Source organism: Ornithodoros turicata, unplaced genomic scaffold (assembly GCF_037126465.1).
Source record: "Ornithodoros turicata isolate Travis unplaced genomic scaffold, ASM3712646v1 Chromosome15, whole genome shotgun sequence".
Taxonomy (NCBI): domain Eukaryota; kingdom Metazoa; phylum Arthropoda; class Arachnida; order Ixodida; family Argasidae; genus Ornithodoros; species Ornithodoros turicata.
Genome location: NW_026999318.1, coordinates 9,282 through 30,897, shown reverse-complemented (window position 1 = coordinate 30,897; position 21,616 = coordinate 9,282). Strand labels below are relative to the sequence as shown.

The window sequence follows — 21,616 nt, the reverse complement described above, 5'->3', positions numbered from 1 at the left end:
ATTTAATGTTACGGGCAACCCTGTGTCTAAGACCCGACACGAATTCCGCAGTTCCCCCTTGTAGGGCGGCGAACATAAACATGCCAATAACAATGGGAGTGTACAGCGGCATCTGTGGACCGCTACTATCACCACGTCGGCTTGGCTGACGTGGTGCATTTTTGCGTGGGTGACTCTCATGGTGTTTCTGCTGACAGTTCGTTACTCATTTCCACAACGTACCAATGTTCTTGCATTTTGAGATAATATATGTCAGGAACTATCTCGTTTGAACAAACTTTTTCAAAGAAAGTTCATGAAACCGGCTACTTAGCCCATGACTTAGCCAATACAAGGTTGGGGACATGCAACACTGTTGCTCGACGAATAGGGATTGTTTCCCACCAGGCGTCGCCCCTCGTCTTTTCACCGCAATTTCAGTCGTGATTAAAAAATATTTAGAGTTTTCTGTCGCACATAAAATTTGCAGTGTGGATTTCTTTCGGAATAGGCTTTCAAATGCCGCTACCAATATTAACAGCTTGCCTGCTGCTTTACAGTACCTTTAAGCCCTAGGCCTTTGACGTTTTGCCTTTTTTAAGGTAATTTCAGTGGTTGCAAGGTAGCGTGGCCGAGCGGTCTAAGGCGCTGGTTTTAGGCACCTGTCCGAAAGGGCGTGGTTTCGAATCCCACCACTGCCATCAGTTTTTTCATAGGGCGCGCCATTCTCGTAGATAGACAGCGTTGAGACAAGGTAATTACATGCACATTACCTCCTTTAGATTAATCCGTCTAAAGTGCATAAGGATGCCCTGTACACGAGGAATTCGATTGGCGTTCTACATTTTGTACATGGCTCGCGCAAGCCATCGAAGAGTCGTGCACTGCTGAAAAACTTCATCATTAAGTGCTAGGCCTTTGACGTTTTTGCCTTTTGTGAGGTAGTTTCAGTGGTTGCAAGTTAGCGGATGTAGCTGGATGTATACGCCGAGGCTGAAGAAACCGGGATTTTCTCCGGCAGCTTCCGGCGATCGCACACCGTGCTGGTTCCTAAAAAAAGTTGCAGAAGGTTCGACGGCAAAGGTTACTGATTATAGGCCAATTACCCTATGCAATGTCGATTACAAAATATACGCCAAAGTTATGGCTGCTCGACTACAACTTGTGTTACCTCAAATGATAGGTGATCACCAAACGTGCGGAATGAGGGGTAGGACTATACTGACTAATATCCATGTGGTGCGTGCCATTCTGGATTGGTGTCGGTACGAGGGGGACCATGTGGCCGTGTTGCAGCTGGACCTTTCTAAGGCTTTTGACCGCGTATGTCACACATATTTGTTTGCGTTGCTGGAATACGTCAACGTGGGAGCTCGCTTTGTCGGCCGCATCAAGCTTTGTTACGAGCAAGTTGCCACGAGCCTCATCATTAACAACACTCTTGCTGCACCGATAATGCTCCGATCCTCGGTTTGACAGGGCTGTCCCCTGTCACCACTGCTCTTTGACTTGTACCTGGAGCCGTTGTGTCGGCGAGTCATCCGTCTGAATGATATCCACGGGTTCGAACTGGCCGGTACTGTGATCAAGGTGGCCGCATATGCTGATGATCTTGCATTCCCTGTCAAGGACAAACCTAGCGTAGTGAATGTCATGGAACAAGTTGATTTGTTTGGCCAAGCGTCTGGAGCGCGTGTAAACAAAGAGAAGTCCTTAGGCGTTTGGTGCGGCCACTGGGCGACAACACCTGAAGCTTTTTGCGGAATTCCGTGGCAGGAACAAAACCCTCGTTATCTTGGTGTCCCGTTGCAAGAAACCAGGAACCCGAGTAGAATGTGGTCCCAGAGGCTCGATAACATAAGGAAACACGCTTTCATCTGGAGGAAGAAAGATCTTTCAATTTTTCAGCGAGCGACAATGTGTAACGTGTTTCTAGCCGCTAAACTGGTTTACCTTTTGCAAGTCTTGCAATGCCCACGCAAAGTAGTGCACGCCTGTCACAGGATTTTTGCCACCACAATCTGGTGCTCTACATTTGAGAGGATGCGTCGCGACTATCTGTTTCGAAAACTTCGTGATGGAGGCCTCGGCCTACAGCACCTCTTTGTAAAACAACTGGTCATGAGACTCTGGTTTATTCGTGAGGAGCGGCATCCAGTTCTCGACGCATTCTTACATATAATTACATCCCGGAGTTACACGTCACGTTCGCAGAGGGAACGATGCGGTTAACAGGCTTTTCCAAGGAGGTCGTTGAGTGCATGCTGTTTTTGAAAGCCAGGTTTACCCTTGAATACCTCTTGTCTGTCAACAAGAAAACGCTGGTGGCCCACTTGATCGATACATTGTTCCCTATGCCTGTCTATCGAGATATTCCACCCACTTGGCCAGGCAGGGATGTTTTGGTTCGAGTCCAAAGGATGCCAATCAAACCAAACATGAAGACATTCTTTTACAAACTTCATACGTCAACACTACCTGTCAAGGCATGGCTCGCGCAGAAGGGCATATACGTGGCCTGGTCTGCAGACTGCAGATTCTGCAAAGTTCCTGAAACGCATGATCACCTTTTCTTAGACTGCACAGAAGCCCAGTTCTTCTGGGATGATCTCCAGTACAAAGTTTTCAAAACTCGACTTCGGCTTAACCCACACACCATACGGTTTCTCCCATTACACCCGAGGGAAACAGTCAGGTACGATATTGTCATGCTTATAGCCTTGTACTGTCTGTGAAAACTTCGTATGGCTGACAGGAACGAAGAACCGTTAATGCCTCCTATGAAATACTTTAAGATAGAAATATCTCAACTTAAGCTGTGCCTTATGCGATGTTTAGAGCTGCCAGATTGGTTAGAAACATTGTCTGATGCCCTTACGTACTTGTAAAATCGTATGTACAAATTCAAAAGGTCTTCAGTTTCCTCTTTAGACGTTTTGTAATGGCCCACGGCGTTGCGACCGTGTGACGTACCTGTAGTTGTGTGCACTTGTGTGTTTTGTTAAGAAAAGGTGGAAAAGAAAAAAAAAAGGTAGCGTGGCCGAGCGGTCTAAGGCGCTGGTTTTAGGCACCAGTCCGAAAGGGCGTGGGTTCGAATCCCACCGCTGCCATCAGCTTTTGCATAGAGCGCGCCATTCTCGTAGATTGACAGCGTTGAGTCCAGGTAGTTACATGCACATTACCTCCTTTAGATTAATCCGTCTAATGTGCATCATGATGCCCTGTGTACGAGGAGTTCGATTGGCGTTATAAATTTTGTACACTGCTCGCGCAAGCCGTCGAAGAGTCGTGCACTGCTGAAAAACTTCATCATTAAGTGCTAAGGCTTTGACGTTTTTGCCTTTTGTGAGGTAGGTTCAGTGGTTACAAGGTAGCGTGGCCGAGCGGTCTAAGGCGCTGGTTTTAGGCACCAGTCCGAAAGGGCGTGGGTTCGAATCCCACCGCTGCCATCAGCTTTTGCATAGAGCGCGCCATTCCCGTAGATTGACAGCGTTGAGTCCAGGTAGTTACATGCACATTACCTCCTTTAGATTAATCCGTCTAATGTGCATCATGATGCCCTGTGTACGAGGAGTTCGATTGGCGTTATAAATTTTGTACACTGCTCGCGCAAGCCGTCGAAGAGTCGTGCACTGCTGAAAAACTTCATCATTAAGTGCTAAGGCTTTGCCTTTTTTGCCTTTTGTGAGGTAGGTTCAGTGGTTACAAGGTAGCGTGGCCGAGCGGTCTAAGGCGCTGGTTTTAGGCACCAGTCCGAAAGGGCGTGGGTTCGAATCCCACCGCTGCCATCAGCTTTTGCATAGGGCGCGCCATTCTCGTAGATTGACAGCGTTGCGTCCAGGTAGTTACATGCACATTACCTCCTTTAGATTAATCCGTCTAATGTGCATCATGATGCCCTGTGTACGAGGAGTTCGATTGGCGTTCTACATTTTGTACACGGCTCGCGCAAGCCATCGAAGAGTCGTGCACTGCTGAAAAACTTCATCATTAAGTGCTAAGCCTTTGACGTTTTTGCCTTTTGTGAGGTAGGTTCAGTGGTTACAAGGTAGCGTCAGGTACAGTCATAGCCTAGTTTAATGTTTGTAAATAAACGTGATTACCTGGTGGAAAAAAAAAGGTAGCGTGGCCGAGCGGTCTAAGGCGCTGGTTTTAGGCACCAGTCCGAAAGGGCGTGGGTTCGAATCCCGCCGCTGCCATCAGTTTTTGCATAGGGTGCGCCATTCTCGTAGACTGACAGCGTTGAGACCAGGTAATTACATGCACATTACCTCCTTTAGATTAATCTGTCTGAACCGCATAACGATGCCCTGTGCACGAGGAGCTCGCTCGCGTTCTACATTTAATACATATAATACATGGCTCATGCCAGGCATCGAAGAATCATGCACTGCTGAAAAACTTCATTACCGGCTACGCCTTTGACGTTTTTGCTTTTTGTGAGGTAGTTACGGTGGTTGCAAAGTATCGCGGTCGAGCGGTCTAAGGCTCTGGTTTTAGGCACCAGTCCGAAAGGGCGTGGGTTCGAATCCCACCGATGCCGTAATTTTTTGCGTAGAGCGCGCCATTCTCGTAGATTGACAGCGTTGAGACCAGGTAATTACTAGAGTCACTAAATAAGCTTCGCTTCAGAGTAGCGACACTGAGGTCCAAGAAAGAGCAGGAACGCCATCTTGTTTCCGCACCACACCGGTGCCATCCCCAGTTGAGGATCAAAGACGACTAACATAATGCTCGCTGTGGCATAGAGAAGCGTGTATGATTGTTGTGCGATAATCCATGTATTGTCCACCAGAGCGTCCCAGGTCCCCCAAGGTTGCCATTTTCCCATGTATTTGTTCCTATCCCGATGCGTGCAATGCCGGAGGCCGCCCTTAGATACCCCATTGTTACCAGACGTTGGCTTGCGTTTGATTGTAGCGCGCTAAAGATCCAGTTGAAGCACAATCCAAGCCAGGCCAAGTCACCGAAGGAGAAATGGACGACTGCGCCTGCGGCGCCTGGTACGACAGGTACGCTATGTGATGCACGCAGCCGCGCACTAGATCCTTCCGATCGCTCAACACGTTCAAAAACGCGACCAAAAAGTGAAACACGACACAGAAAGTTGTTATACGCGTTTTATTTGGACATATAAAGACTACATTCATTTGCAGAAACAACAAAAACATTTTGCCGCTAAACTTAGCGCGCTGAAGTGATCCGGAACGGCAACAGTGGGGTATCTAGTGGCGGCCTTCTTCGTTGCACGCTTTTCCGAGGTGAGTTTGGGGGACCTGGAGCGTCCCAAAGATGTCAAGGTGAGCTCAAGGCCGTCAACTGCAGTTGTAAACGAAATGAACATTTCACCCGCGCACGATAGATGGCATCGTAGCGCTAAACTGCGCAAGCGCGTGGCGCGGAAACAAGACGCCGAATGCTCGCTCTTGGAACTCAGTGTCGATACTCTGAAGCGTAGCTTATTTAGTGACCCTAGTAATTACATGCACATTATTGGTAGCAGGGATAATGATGAGCGCCTCAGTGGTTCATTCGGATCCGTAACTCGTCCACCAATCCCTTTTTTGCACGCCGAATTTGCCTATATTTGCTCAAAAAGCCAACTTCGCAATTTTTTTTGAAAATAAACCATATGTCACATGACCTAAAATATATTTCTGTGCAATGTATTGGTACTTAACTACCTGAGAAAAATATAATCAGCTGATTTTAGCCAATCGTTGCCAAGTGAAAAAACTCCGAACTTGGCACAATATGCGCTGATTTTGCTTGTCCAGTATGTTTTAATGCGTTCATCGCTTGAGGTACGGAAGCTGTTAGAGATGACACTATTCTTCCTTAAAACGACCAAATTCCAATTTTTGATTTATTTACAGCCGTATTGCGTTCACTAGCGCCAAATCACGCCTCGGTTTTTTGCCCAGAACCGACATTTGATCCCGCCCTACGGCCGTTCTACACTGCGTTGGGAAAAAATATTTTTGTGGTGCCCGTTTACGCATGTCCCAACATCATATATTTTTTTAATCAGAAATCGACGTTGGTCGAGCAACACCGTCGGGACGTTTGAGCTTGAATGACCCGTACCGCTTCCGACACCTTGACGCTCTTCTGTTACCTGATGTGCAAAATGAAGGATTCGAAGGCTGTCAACGACTTGGACGTTTTGGGGCCGCTGACACTACGGGAAGAACGAGTAGTGCAACACAAATGGCACTCCAGTTATCCCCGACAGTGTGCAGCTCTATGGAGTTGGAGTTGTTACTTCAGAAATGTCTTCGGTGACCAGAGGTGGGGAAATTAATTTTATTTTGTAATGCATTACCATTACTCATTACTTGTATAAAAAACTAATGCATTACATTACTCATTACTTTTTGGATACTAGTAATGCATTAGTAATGCAATTACTTTAACGGAGTAATGGCATTACTCTGGCATTACATTTACGTTTTAGGGCATCAGTTTTTTCCTTGCTTTTTTTGCTATAGGCAATAGCCACCCGAGTATCTCCAAATCGGTGCCACTAAATCCCCACAGAAGCGAGTCTGATAGGCAAAAGCTATAGATAAGATTTATTGCAGATGATGCCTTTTCTGGCATTATGGAGCCGGCGGATGAGGCCCAGCCTACAGTTCTGTCCTGGCAGAAAAACTACCTCTGACAGCACAAGAGAAGCTAACACGGTACCATACCAAAACAGTGAACCCCTACAGCAATTGTTACGTATTACCCTCATAGAGGCTATGTTTCTATTTCATTGATTTTCCTTTACTCCAAATGCGCACAAGCTAAATCGGTGATATCATCATGTAGACACTTGTGACACACACCACCGACTGTTGAACTCTTGCAGAATTCCCCAGGCTGCGCCTTTCTCTTTCCTTGTTGTCCTGTGCTCATTGCTAAAGGCGGGTTGAAGAAAACCTCGATGTTCCCAATCTTCACGTGGCGCAATGAACGTTCGACGAAAGTAATGAGTAATGCCACCCTGCATTACTCAGTCAAAATGTAATGCATTACCATTACTCATTACTTGCTGGCAAAACGTAATTCATTACCCTTACTCATTACTCAAAAGTAAAGCATTACCGGTAATGCATTATTTTGTAATGCATTACTCCCCACCTCTGTCGGTGACTCCACCAGGCCGTGACAACTGATCTGGACATCGACATATCAATCGAACTGTAAGGGGATACGTTCGCTAAATGTATAGGGGCAGCTGGATCGCCGTGCTGACCGAGCGGGGAGACTGCTGCTGTTCCATCGTTGATGTACGACAAAAACGCTCGGCGGTGATTGATAATCGCTCTCGCTGAAGTACAGGCTGCATATTCTAAGGTTTGTATAAGACTTGGTATCCTGACGTTGAATTAAAGCGAGCTTCTTGCTTCTTCCTGGCTCATTCGTGAGAACCTTGTGCAAGCTACAGTTAGGCGCTGCCCTTCTCATTCGCGCAACCCTGGACTCCGTGCTGGTTAGCTATACCGCCACACACTTCGCTGGTATGGGAACACGGCCGATCAAACAGGCTTTGCCGTGACTGGGAATTACCGAATACGTCAGAGAGACGCCCTACAGCAAACGCATCAGAAGTATTCTCGCTTTCTTCTTCTTCTTCGTATGGGGTCAGTGAGGTCAGCCAATGTCCATGCCTTGAACGGTGCACTGACGCACCGTGTCAGTGCACCGTTCAAAACCACAAAAGCCACGGATATCACCATTGTGATAGGAATACTACTTTGTCGGGCCGCATATATGCTTTGTTTTTCAGAAAACGTGATATAAACCATATAATGAATAGCAGTGAACAAGAAACAGCTTGCAATTTTCGTAGCAGACGGTTTTTTCTACCAATGAATGAGGGGGCTCTCTACCACAAACGTCACACTAGAGGGGGTGTGGTCTGCAGTTGGAGCATTCCGATCTGTCACCGCGGCAGAGATTTTGCTAATGAATTGCGCCGCGGTAAAGCAACTTTGGGCGGAAACATTTTGTGGGAATGCTTTTCACATACTGCGTTACAAGATGACAGCAGTTTTTGGCTCTGTTGGATACAACTTTAATGATCCTTTGGTAAGCATTTACCAACTATCCCATCTTTATCCTTTAGTGAATCGATCAAGTGATTCTTGATTGATTCTTTTGAGCATCCTTCATCATTGTAAATACGTGCAGGTCAAACGAGCATCCATGCAGCAATGCCGTCTCGTGTGCCGGCTGGCGGAACTATGTCACTTTGCTTCTGTCCCTGTCTCTTTGGTACCGTGACACCGCTTTTCAGATGGTATCAGATGGTTACGAGCACCGGAAGTGCGCTTGGTCGTTTCGTGGATTGAGTCATGACTCGTTTGACTCTGGAGTCGTCACTTAATGCGCCCAATGATGGTGGTCACAAGTAGTAAGTACTGGACTCTCGTGGTTCACAACGCTCAACTGGCCTGAACACGATATAATTAGCAATTAGAGCTAATTGGGACCCCCTACATTAATCAGCACCCTCCAGGGAGCCACCACACTAATTGGGGAGCATCTAGCTAGAGAGTGATAGAGATAGGAGACCAGCTGAGCGTTGTGGACTATGAGAGTCCATAAAACAGAAAAAAAATATAGAAATAGAGTGGAGAGAAGTAGTATTGATTAATACGGTATAATAACCGTTACGTACAACGACATCCTTTTTCTAATCCAAGATGGCCGATTCTAATCCAATTCTAAGCCAAAATCCGGTTCTAAGTCAACACAATCCAGTCCTAAGCCAACACAATCCACTTGTAATCCAACACAATCCGAAGCCATCTGATTGGCGGCCATTAGCCCCGCCCACTTCACGTTGATTGGCCACCACGCCACTGATTGGCTGACTGTAGCTCCGCTCCTTTATGCTAATTAGTTGGCTGGGCTCCGCCCAGTTCACGTTGAATGGCCCATGCTAAGCCCACTGATCATTGATTGGTTGACTGTAGCTCCGCCCCTTTATGCTAATTACTCGGCTCTTCACGCTGATTGGTGCACGCGTATGGCTGAGCACGCCCCCTTTATGCTAATTAACCGGCTCCGCTGATTGGTCCATTCTAAGCCTACTGATCACTCTCCCAGCCGCCGCCGCCGCCGCCGCTGAAACACACCGCTGCGGCCTCAAACTTACCCGGGTTGGCCCGCCGCCAGATGGTGCGCGGGTCGCTCGCCGGCGGCTTCATCTCAGATGTTCAAACTTACCTTGGGGCGTCCGCCCACTTCATGCTGATTGGTTCATTCTAAGCCTACTGATCACCCTCCCAATGTAAGCCTGCCGATTGGCCCGTTCTAAGCCCACTGACACCAGATGGCGCAACTCTTTACTGGCTCCGCCCACTTTACGCTGATTGGCCCATTCTAAGCCTACCGACGGCTGGCCCTGATTGGTCCATGCTAAGCCTACTGAACGGTGATTGGCTTACCTGTCGCTCCTAAGCAGCTTCAGATAAGACACACACGACAATTGTTGATTTCAACCTTTATTTGGTACAACAGCCTCCTGGTCCAGCTGTGGGTATAGGTTCAGCTGCATCAGAGAGATCATTGGTCTATGCGGACATCTCTCACGCTCACTCAGCTCCCTCGGTAGATTCCAACTGTTATTGGTTCATCTGACTGTGCACGTGGCCGCTCACCCAGCTCCTTATTGGTTCTAGTTGGTCACGGCTCCCTCATAGGCTCCAACTCCGATGGGTCCATCTAACAGCAAGTGGTCACTGCTATTGATCCATTGAACTGCAAGCCACTCATTGGTCACTCACACTCATCTCTAGACGAGATAAATTTAACTGTGGAACTTTTACCATAAGATAACTTTAGCGGGGGCTGGTAGGCTCCAACGGCTATTGGCCCGCGCTAACCGCATGCCTCCACCCATTGGTTCACAACGCGCATGCTCTGACGGCGCCGAAGAAGGTTCCCTACACATTTAATAGAAATTATGCTATTGGTCCAGCTGCGTCATGGGGCACAGCTGTGGCTGGTCCTGATGCTACTTACTTCGTGGCGCAACTCTTTAATGGCTCCACCCGCTTCACATTGATTGGTCCATTTTAAGCCTACTGACTTCTAAGCCAGTCCACGCTAAGCCTACTGATCACTCAACCAGCGCTCTGATTGGCCGCTACCAATTGGCCCTCGTTCTAAGTCCACTGACACCGGATGGCGCAACTCTTCACCAGCTCTGCCTACTTCATGCTGATTGGTCCATTCTGAGTCTACTGACTTCTAAGCCGAACCACGCTAAGCCTACCGATTGTCCCTTCACACCAAAGCCCACCGATGTCTGGCCCTGATTGGTCCACGTTAAGCCTACTGAACAGTGATTGGCTAGCCTGTCGCTCCTAAACCACAATGCAGCAGCATCAGACAAGACACACGACAATTGTTGATTTCAACCTTTATTTGGTACAACAGCCTGCTGTGGGTTGGTTCAGCTGCATCAGAGAGATCCCGGTCATCTCTTGCGCTCATTGGTCACTCAGCTCCCTCGATAGACACCATATGGCTCATCTAACTGCAAGTGCTCATTGGCCCATCTGACTACAAGCCTCTCATCGGTCACTTATGTCTAAGGCTCCCTAACGGGCTCCAACTGCTATCGGCCCATCCGCGGCTTCTCACCGGTTCACAATGAAACTTTTTCACATGCTCTGCCCTACACAGACAAGAGATGGCGCCGCTTGTCTCTGCAAAGATGGACAGCTGCCATTGCATTGGTGACTCATTTCTATCCAACTGGTTCTAGGGAGCCAGCGTGCTGAACAGCTTACATGCCGCCGCCTGTTCACACAGCCACAGTTGAAAAAAAAAAACATTTTCAGGGTACAAATCTCAAAACACGCTCTACACGAGTAAAGTTGGCTTCCCCCGGTTGCATGCGTGCGTTAGGTCAAGCCCACCCCATGAGAACAAGCTTAGGATCGTTTAGGATGTGTGTGCTTTGCAGTTCAACCTAAAAATTGTTTCAATCAAGCAGAATGGCAAATGATGCAATGGAGCGCGTTCATTCTTGAGAACGAATTTTGTGACAGAACATAAACAAAACAAAACATTTCAATGTGCAAAAAACTCATCGTGATGCTAATCAGGGAAGCCAGCACGCGTTCGAAAGAAGCAAGAAGAAGCACATGATCGAGAAAACAACGATAGTTGATGCTGTGCAGATAAGCTGGTTTGAGGGAAAAACAGCTTGTATGATCAATAAACCCTTGGGCCTGTTTTTATTTTAGACAGCGCGCATTCAACACGCGAAATTAAATAAATCGGGCAGAATGACAATAGCATAGTGGCGCTATGTGGTGAAGCTCAAGACGCACTGACACTCCAACGCTTATTAAACAATGCTATGCACGCACGTACTGAAGCTAAAAAAGAAAAAGGCAGACTCAACCCAAGCTGAGTATGAAGAAACACAATTGCTCCCTTCAGAATACTCTGTTCAAACATAGCCAGTGTACACGACACAGCTCGCAGTCCTGGAAGCACTCTTAGAAATATAAGGATGGTCGCACTATGAACGAGTTCATCTCGGAAAAAATGCGCGCTCACCTTCGCAGACGGCACGCCGCAATATCTGAATCAGGGAAGCCAGCACGCGTTCGAAATAAGCAAGAAGAAGCACATGATCGAGAAAACAACGATAGTTGATGCTGTGCAGATAAGCTGGTTTGAGGGAAAAACAGCTTGTATGATAAACCCTTGGGCCTGTTTTTATTTTAGACAGCGCGCATTCAACACGCGAAATTAAATAAATCGGGCAGAATGACAATAGCATAGTGGCGCTATGTGGTGAAGCTCAAGACGCACTGACACTCCAACGCTTATTAAACAATGCTATGCACGCACGTACTGAAGCGAAAAAAGAAAAAGGCAGACTCAACCCAAGCTGAGTATGAAGAAACACAATTGCTCCCTTCAGAATACTCTGTTCAAACATAGCCAGTGTACACGACACAGCTCGCAGTCCTGGAAGCACTCTTAGAAATATAAGGATGGTCGCACTATGAACGAGTTCATCTCGGAAAAAATGCGCGCTCACCTTCGCAGACGGCATGCCGCAATATCTGAAACGCGTGGACAGCTCACGCGACTTTAGCCAACCCGTGCAGTTTTAGACTTCAACATAAGAAATTAACTAAATCAAGCACAGTGATGCTATATGTCGTGACTGACGCTTATTAAACAATGCTATGCAGTGAAGCTTCGCACGTACTCAATGTTAAAAAGGGACACTCAACCCAAAACTGAGTATGAAGAAACACAATTTCAGATTGCTCTCTCCCCGAACATCCCGTGCACCTCCGCGTTCCTTCTCTATTCTGGAAGCAGCAATATTAAGATCGTCGCACTATGAACAAGTCCGGCTCATCAAAAAAAGAAAGGGCTTACCTCATCACACCGGTATGACGCACGTAGACTCTTGTCGCATGGCGCGGTACAGCAGGGTAGGGAAACACGGCCGCGTGGACAGCTCACACGATTTCAGCCTGCCCGCGCACACCTCACAACATGCGCCGACACACCCAACATGTCGACCACTTACGCACGGAAAACTTGATAGCCGAAACACAGGCGCGTAACACACCCCTCCGGTTGGGACCATCTCTTTTATATCAGTGCTCGCTCGTTTCCGCAAGGTTGCAAGCCCGAGAAATTGGGTCACCTTGAAGATGAGCCATCTGTTTTATATCAAAAACGCACTTCATGGCCAAACTCTGCGGCGGACCCTAGCGGAAAAAAATGTTGCGTCAAGGTGATGTAACGAGAAACTGGGTCACCTCGTAAATCATGTTTTCCGAGGCCGCACGTATTAAAACCAGTGATCACACCACGCTATGAGAAGGAAAAAAATATCCCTATGAGTCCACCTGCTCATTGCCGAAACAAGCACCGAGAACAAAGGGTTCGCTTATGCAGTTTCCAAGAGGTTCCAAATGTCCCTCGCAGCTAACGGGCGCGCATCACGGGCACGATTGTGTAAACAAAATCGCACCACCCTCCAAGGGCGCATTTGAGTTCCGTTGACTCTGGGTTAAGCGCACAACGAGGAAGATGAGGAAAGTTTTCAGTTCATTCGGCAGTATTTCCTGTTTTTAGGAGGGAAAATTCTGTGTTGTGTGATGGAGACGCTATATAGATAGGTGATAAGGAGAAGGATTATATAGCACGTACTCATCGACTAAGCGAGTATATAGTTTGTGGAGAGCGCCACGCTATTTTAAAGTAATTTTATATCATATCCCAAACGTTCTGCGCGATCAAACGGAAAGAAGAAAACCGTTTCACGCATCACGATGCGTGCGCGTGCTCAAACAAGTTCTGGCTATTAGTAAAAGAAGTAGTTTTGGGTTCCCAGGCGGGTGTTTCCAGCGCATCAGGCAACAACGTAAACTGTTCTGCGCGATCAAACAAGTCCCGCTCCCACGCGCGTGCCATATCATAACTTGTTTCAGCGTGCTCACACAAGTTCTGGCTTTTGTGGTCGTATGATGGTGCAGATTTGTAAGAAACACTGAAGAGATTCAAGAGGATGATCCTCCGACAGGAGAAAAGTGATGAGCACCGACTTGAGAACCGCAAAAGTGCGAAGGCCCAGTGTGTCGTGTGAGATGGATCAGTTCGTATGCAAACGCATGCTGGCAGATTTACAATGCCTACACAACTTTTTAAATGGACACGGAGAAGAGAGTGATTTTAGTGACATTTTGAGAGCTATTCCCGTGCGGAGTACTCATAAAATAAGACAGTTTGTGAGATACAAGTTGGAACTGCTGGAGCGATATAGAAACGGAGAACCCATCGACGAGACAATCATAAATGCCGGGTTTTCCATCCCCGTGGTGCGCGACTACTGGAAAAAGAACCACACGAGCTTGGACATTACCGTCATCGAGGGAAATGAACGTGTTGTCTCCACGTTAGAAGACATCCTCGCTAAAGTGTTGTGAATACAGTGTTTAGCAGTACCGCGGGGTCTCTACGAAGCTTTCATCGGGAAACGATTCACCACCATCGACAGGGTAGACGATGCCATGGACGAGATCCTACGAGTATACCGCGAAATTGAGCTAGAAAAAGGAGATGCGAACCTATTCATGATATCACGCGAAGTCCTAAAGAGATACGGCTACAGAGACATCGCGGGCATAGATATTCTTCAAGCTCTTCATCTGCTGCACGTCTTAGTTTACCTCTGGAATGAATGCTGTCGTATCATGTACGAACCGTATGGCTGTCCCCTAAAGATCGAGTGAAACAGAAGAAGAAAAGGCGTCTTTGACGAGCAACCGATTGGAGTGCGGAACAAATAAATATATATTTTGTCAACACAGTTGTCCGTTTGTATGACTGGATAGGAAAAGCACGATATTTCTTGCATTTTTCTAAAGATATAGATTAAAAAGTTGTGCATATACTCACACATACTATACAAGATATATGATTGTGGATTAATTGCGAAAATTTATCGATCCACATTCAGGAGAAGTGGTGACTACCACACATCAGTAAGAGTTTAATCACAATTTGAACAAGTGTTGCGATTTATGATCAGTGTTGTAGAATGTGTAATTTCACAATACGCAAGCTTTAATTCGCTCACTTTGACGAGCACTCTTTCACGATGACAGAGAATTTAATCCAATGGATTGATATTTTCTATATACACTATAACATAATGCGAATTCTTTATGTCGTGGATATTAAAAGTTACGAATATTTTCCGAATGAAATTTACTTAAAACTCGAAGAAAGGGTCACCCGCGTCGACGAACCCGTTTCCGCAAAAAGCAACACGCTCGCGTGCGGTACCGCGTTAACGCGTCGGGCGCAGAATCGCGTTCGGTTTCGGGTACGGCGTTGGGGAAACGCGGCCCGGCGTGTTGCCGAAACGTCTTCGTCGACGCGGGTGACCCTTTCTTCGAGTTTTAAGTAAATTTCATTCGGAAAATATTCGTAACTTTTAATATCCACGACATAAAGAATTCGCATTATGTTATAGTGTATATAGAAAATATCAATCCATTGGATTAAATTCTCTGTCATCGTGAAAGAGTGCTCGTCAAAGTGAGCGAACTAAAGCTTGCGTATTGTGAAATTACACATTCTACAACACTGATCATAAATCGCAACACTTGTTCAAATTGTGATTAAACCCTTACTGATGTGTGGTAGTCACCACTTCTCCTGAATGTGGATCGATAAATTTTCGCAATTAATCCACAATCATATATCTTGTATAGTATGTGTGAGTATTTGCACAACTTTTTAATCTATATCTTTAGAAAAATGCAAGAAATATCGTGCTTTTCCTATCCAGTCATACAAACGGACAACTGTGTTGACAAAATATATATTTATTTGTTCCGCACTCCAATCGGTTGCTCGTCAAAGACGCCTTTTCTTCTTCTGTTTCACTCGATCTTTAGGGGACAGCCATACGGTTCGTACATGATACGACAGCATTCATTCCAGAGGTAAACTAAGACGTGCAGCAGATGAAGAGCTTGAAGAATATCTATGCCCGCGATGTCTCTGTAGCCGTATCTCTTTAGGACTTCGCGTGATATCATGAATAGGTTCGCATCTCCTTTTTCTAGCTCAATTTCGCGGTATACTCGTAGGATCTCGTCCATGGCATCGTCTACCCTGTCGATGGTGGTGAATCGTTTCCCGATGAAAGCTTCGTAGAGACCCCGCGGTACTGCTAAACACTGTATTCACAACACTTTAGCGAGGATGTCTTCTAACGTGGAGACAACACGTTCATTTCCCTCGATGACGGTAATGTCCAAGCTCGTGTGGTTCTTTTTCCAGTAGTCGCGCACCACGGGGATGGAAAACCCGGCATTTATGATTGTCTCGTCGATGGGTTCTCCGTTTCTATATCGCTCCAGCAGTTCCAATTTGTATCTCACAAACTGTCTTATTTTATGAGTACTCCGCACGGGAATAGCTCTCAAAATGTCACTAAAATCACTCTCTTCTCCGTGTCCATTTAAAAAGTTGTGTAGGCATTGTAAATCTGCCAGCATGCGTTTGCATACGAACTGATCCATCTCACACGACACACTGGGCCTTCGCACTTTTGCGGTTCTCAAGTCGGTGCTCATCACTTTTCTCCTGTCGGAGGATCATCCTCTTGAATCTCTTCAGTGTTTCTTACAAATCTGCACCATCATACGACCACAAAAGCCAGAACTTGTGTGAGCACGCTGAAACAAGTTATGATATGGCACGCGCGTGGGAGCGGGACTTGTTTGATCGCGCAGAACAGTTTACGTTGTTGCCTGATGCGCTGGAAACACCCGCCTGGGAACCCAAAACTACTTCTTTTACTAATAGCCAGAACTTGTTTGAGCACGCGCACGCATCGTGATGCGTGAAACGGTTTTCTTCTTTCCGTTTGATCGCGCAGAACGTTTGGGATATGATATAAAATTACTTTAAAATAGCGTGGCGCTCTCCACAAACTATATACTCGCTTAGTCGATGAGTACGTGCTATATAATCCTTCTCCTTATCACCTATCTATATAGCGTCTCCATCACACAACACAGAATTTTCCCTCCTAAAAACAGGAAATACTGCCGAATGAACTGAAAACTTTCCTCATCTTCCTCGTTGTGCGCTTAACCCAGAGTCGACGGAACTCAAATGCGCCCTTGGAGGGTGGTGCGATTTTGTTTACACAATCGTGCCCGTGATGCGCGCCCGTTAGCTGCGAGGGACATTTGGAACCTCTTGGAAACTGCATAAGCGAACCCTTTGTTCTCGGTGCTTGTTTCGGCAATGAGCAGGTGGACTCATAGGGATATTTTTTTCCTTCTCATAGCGTGGTGTGATCACTGGTTTTAATACGTGCGGCCTCGGAAAACATGATTTACGAGGTGACCCAGTTTCTCGTTACATCACCTTGACGCAACATTTTTTTCCGCTAGGGTCCGCCGCAGAGTTTGGCCATGAAGTGCGTTTTTGATATAAAACAGATGGCTCATCTTCAAGGTGACCCAATTTCTCGGGCTTGCAACCTTGCGGAAACGAGCGAGCACTGATATAAAAGAGATGGTCCCAACCGGAGGGGTGTGTTACGCGCCTGTGTTTCGGCTATCAAGTTTTCCGTGCGTAAGTGGTCGACATGTTGGGTGTGTCGGCGCATGTTGTGAGGTGTGCGCGGGCAGGCTGAAATCGTGTGAGCTGTCCACGCGGCCGTGTTTCCCTACCCTGCTGTACCGCGCCATGCGACAAGAGTCTACGTGCGTCATACCGGTGTGATGAGGTAAGCCCTTTCTTTTTTTGATAAGCCGGACTTGTTTATAGTGCGACGATCTTAATATTGCTGCTTCCAGAATAGAGAAGGAACGCGGAGGTGCACGGGATGTTCGGGGAGAGAGCAATCTGAAATTGTGTTTCTTCATACTCAGTTTTGGGTTGAGTGTCCCTTTTTAACATTGAGTACGTGCGAAGCTTCACTGCATAGCATTGTTTAATAAGCGTCAGTCACGACATAGCATCACTGTGCTTGATTTAGTTAATTTCTTATGTTGAAGTCTAAAACTGCACGGGTTGGCTAAAGTCGCGTGAGCTGTCCACGCGTTTCAGATATTGCGGCATGCCGTCTGCGAAGGTGAGCGCGCATTTTTTCCGAGATGAACTCGTTCATAGTGCGACCATCCTTATATTTCTAAGAGTGCTTCCAGGACTGCGAGCTGTGTCGTGTACACTGGCTATGTTTGAACAGAGTATTCTGAAGGGAGCAATTGTGTTTCTTCATACTCAGCTTGGGTTGAGTCTGCCTTTTTCTTTTTTCGCTTCAGTACGTGCGTGCATAGCATTGTTTAATAAGCGTTGGAGTGTCAGTGCGTCTTGAGCTTCACCACATAGCGCCACTATGCTATTGTCATTCTGCCCGATTTATTTAATTTCGCGTGTTGAATGCGCGCTGTCTAAAATAAAAACAGGCCCAAGGGTTTATCATACAAGCTGTTTTTCCCTCAAACCAGCTTATCTGCACAGCATCAACTATCGTTGTTTTCTCGATCATGTGCTTCTTCTTGCTTATTTCGAACGCGTGCTGGCTTCCCTGATTCAGATATTGCGGCGTGCCGTCTGCGAAGGTGAGCGCGCATTTTTTCCGAGATGAACTCGTTCATAGTGCGACCATCCTTATATTTCTAAGAGTGCTTCCAGGACTGCGAGCTGTGTCGTGTACACTGGCTATGTTTGAACAGAGTATTCTGAAGGGAGCAATTGTGTTTCTTCATACTCAGCTTGGGTTGAGTCTGCCTTTTTCTTTTTTAGCTTCAGTACGTGCGTGCATAGCATTGTTTAATAAGCGTTGGAGTGTCAGTGCGTCCTGAGCTTCACCACATAGCGCCACTATGCTATTGTCATTCTGCCCGATTTATTTAATTTCGCGTGTTGAATGCGCGCTGTCTAAAATAAAAACAGGCCCAAGGGTTTATTGATCATACAAGCTGTTTTTCCCTCAAACCAGCTTATCTGCACAGCATCAACTATCGTTGTTTTCTCGATCATGTGCTTCTTCTTGCTTCTTTCGAACGCGTGCTGGCTTCCCTGATTAGCATCACGATGAGTTTTTTGCACATTGAAATGTTTTGTTTTGTTTATGTTCTGTCACAAAATTCGTTCTCAAGAATGAACGCGCTCCATTGCATCATTTGCCATTCTGCTTGATTGAAACAATTTTTAGGTTGAACTGCAAAGCACACACATCCTAAACGATCCCAAGCTTGTTCTCATGGGGTGGGCTTGACCTAACGCACGCATGCAACCGGGGGAAGCCAACTTTACTCGTGTAGAGCGTGTTTTGAGATTTGTACCCTGAAAATGTTTTTTTTTTTTCAACTGTGGCTGTGTGAACAGGCGGCGGCATGTAAGCTGTTCAGCACGCTGGCTCGCTAGAACCAGTTGGATAGAAATGAGTCACCAATGCAATGGCAGCTGTCCATCTTTGCAGAGACAAGCGGCGCCATCTCTTGTCTGTGTAGGGCAGAGCATGTGAAAAAGTTTCATTGTGAACCGGTGAGAAGCCGCGGATGGGCCGATAGCAGTTGGAGCCCGTTAGGGAGCCTTAGACATAAGTGACCGATGAGAGGCTTGTAGTCAGATGGGCCAATGAGCACTTGCAGTTAGATGAGCCATATGGTGTCTATCGAGGGAGCTGAGTGACCAATGAGCGCAAGAGATGACCGGGATCTCTCTGATGCAGCTGAACCAACCCACAGCAGGCTGTTGTACCAAATAAAGGTTGAAATCAACAATTGTCGTGTGTCTTGTCTGATGCTGCTGCATTGTGGTTTAGGAGCGACAGGCTAGCCAATCACTGTTCAGTAGGCTTAACGTGGACCAATCAGGGCCAGACATCGGTGGGCTTTGGTGTGAAGGGACAATCGGTAGGCTTAGCGTGGTTCGGCTTAGAAGTCAGTAGACTCAGATGGACCAATCAGCATGAAGTAGGCAGAGCTGGTGAAGAGTTGCGCCATCCGGTGTCAGTGGACTTAGAACGAGGGCCAATTGGTAGCGGCCAATCAGAGCGCTGGTTGAGTGATCAGTAGGCTTAGCGTGGACTGGCTTAGAAGTCAGTAGGCTTAAAATGGACCAATCAATGTGAAGCGGGTGGAGCCATTAAAGAGTTGCGCCACGAAGTAAGTAGCATCAGGACCAGCCACAGCTGTGCCCCATGACGCAGCTGGACCAATAGCATAATTTCTATTAAATGTGTAGGGAACCTTCTTCGGCGCCGTCAGAGCATGCGCGTTGTGAACCAATGGGTGGAGGCATGCGGTTAGCGCGGGCCAATAGCCGTTGGAGCCTACCAGCCCCCGCTAAAGTTATCTTATGGTAAAAGTTCCACAGTTAAATTTATCTCGTCTAGAGATGAGTGTGAGTGACCAATGAGTGGCTTGCAGTTCAATGGATCAATAGCAGTGACCACTTGCTGTTAGATGGACCCATCGGAGTTGGAGCCTATGAGGGAGCTGTGACCAACTAGAACCAATAAGGAGCTGGGTGAGCGGCCACGTGCACAGTCAGATGAACCAATAACAGTTGGAATCTACCGAGGGAGCTGAGTGAGCGTGAGAGATGTCCGCATAGACCAATGATCTCTCTGATGCAGCTGAACCTATACCCACAGCTGGACCAGGAGGCTGTTGTACCAAATAAAGGTTGAAATCAACAATTGTCGTGTGTGTCTTATCTGAAGCTGCTTAGGAGCGACAGGTAAGCCAATCACCGTTCAGTAGGCTTAGCATGGACCAATCAGGGCCAGCCGTCGGTAGGCTTAGAATGGGCCAATCAGCGTAAAGTGGGCGGAGCCAGTAAAGAGTTGCGCCATCTGGTGTCAGTGGGCTTAGAACGGGCCAATCGGCAGGCTTACATTGGGAGGGTGATCAGTAGGCTTAGAATCGAACCAATCAGCATGAAGTGGGCGGACGCCCCAAGGTAAGTTTGAACATCTGAGATGAAGCCGCCGGCGAGCGACCCGCGCACCATCTGGCGGCGGGCCAGCCCGGGTAAGTTTGAGGCCGCAGCGGGGGCGTCCGGCGGCGGCGGCGGCGGCCGCTGCGGCCAATCAGAAGTCTGGGGAGAGTGATCAGTAGGCTTAGAATGGACCAATCAGTGGAGCCGGTTAATTAGCATAAAGGGGCGGAGCTGTGCTCAGCGATACGCGTGCACCAATCAGCGTGTGAAGTGGGGGCAGAGCCGAGTAATTAGCATAAGGGGGCGGAGCTACAGTCAACCAATCAACGATCAGTCAAGGCTTAGCACGGGCCGCTCAGTGTGAACTGGGCGGAGCCAAGCCAACTAATTAGCATAAAGGAGCGGATCTACGGTCAGCCATTCAAAGATCAGTTGGGGGCGCGGTGGCCAATCAACGTGAAGTGGGCGGGGCTAATGGCGGCCAATCAGATGGCTTTGGATTTGGCTCGTGCTTGGATTACAAGTGGATTGTGTTGGCTTAGAACTGGATTGTGTTGGCTTAGAATCGGCCATCTTGGATTAGAAAAAGGATGTCGTTATAGCGCACGGTTCTTGTGCCGCTCGGTTCTTATGCCGCTCGAAAATTATACAGTCTATGTCTATACTACTGATATCACGCTGGTAAAACAGGTCCTGCAATGTACAGAAAGGTCAGGCAAGCAGACGCAAACGCTGCCGCTGCTGAAGTAGGTGTCGTCGTATCTGTTGCAGCTTATATAATGCCAGTGACTCGTAGATGGCACAGGTGTCGTGTAGCATCAAGCAATCAGTTCTTGACACATTCCACAATGGTGTTTAGGGCGATATCTTGACTCAAGCGTTTGTTCCGATGCGATGCAAACTCGATATCACGCTGGTAAAACAGGTCCTGCAATGTACAGAAAGGTCAGGCAAGCAGACGCAAACGCTGCCGCTGCTGAAGTAGGTGTCGTCGTATCTGTTGCAGCTTATATAATGCCAGTGACTCGTAGATGGCACAGGTGTCGTGTAGCATCAACCAATCAGTTCTTGACACATTCCACAATGGTGTTTAGGGCGATATCTTACCTCAAGCGTTTGTTCCGATGCGATGCAAACTCGATATCACGCTGGTAAAACAGGTCCTGCAATG

The 21,616-nt window shown here is 47.3% G+C and overlaps 4 non-coding genes across 4 annotated transcripts; all 4 read left to right on the top strand.

Annotated features, from left to right (window-relative positions):
* Positions 1 to 3,009: 3,009 nt before the first annotated feature.
* Positions 3,010 to 3,089, top strand: Trnal-uag (transfer RNA leucine (anticodon UAG)). The gene has a single exon. It is a non-coding gene; the product is annotated as a tRNA-Leu (tRNA).
* A 259-nt stretch (positions 3,090 to 3,348) lies between these two features.
* Positions 3,349 to 3,428, top strand: Trnal-uag (transfer RNA leucine (anticodon UAG)). Its single transcript has one exon. It is a non-coding gene; the product is annotated as a tRNA-Leu (tRNA).
* A 259-nt stretch (positions 3,429 to 3,687) lies between these two features.
* Trnal-uag (transfer RNA leucine (anticodon UAG)) lies at positions 3,688 to 3,767 on the top strand. The gene has a single exon. It is a non-coding gene; the product is annotated as a tRNA-Leu (tRNA).
* Positions 3,768 to 4,098: 331 nt separating this feature from the next.
* Positions 4,099 to 4,178, top strand: Trnal-uag (transfer RNA leucine (anticodon UAG)). Its single transcript has one exon. It is a non-coding gene; the product is annotated as a tRNA-Leu (tRNA).
* Positions 4,179 to 21,616: the final 17,438 nt, after the last annotated feature.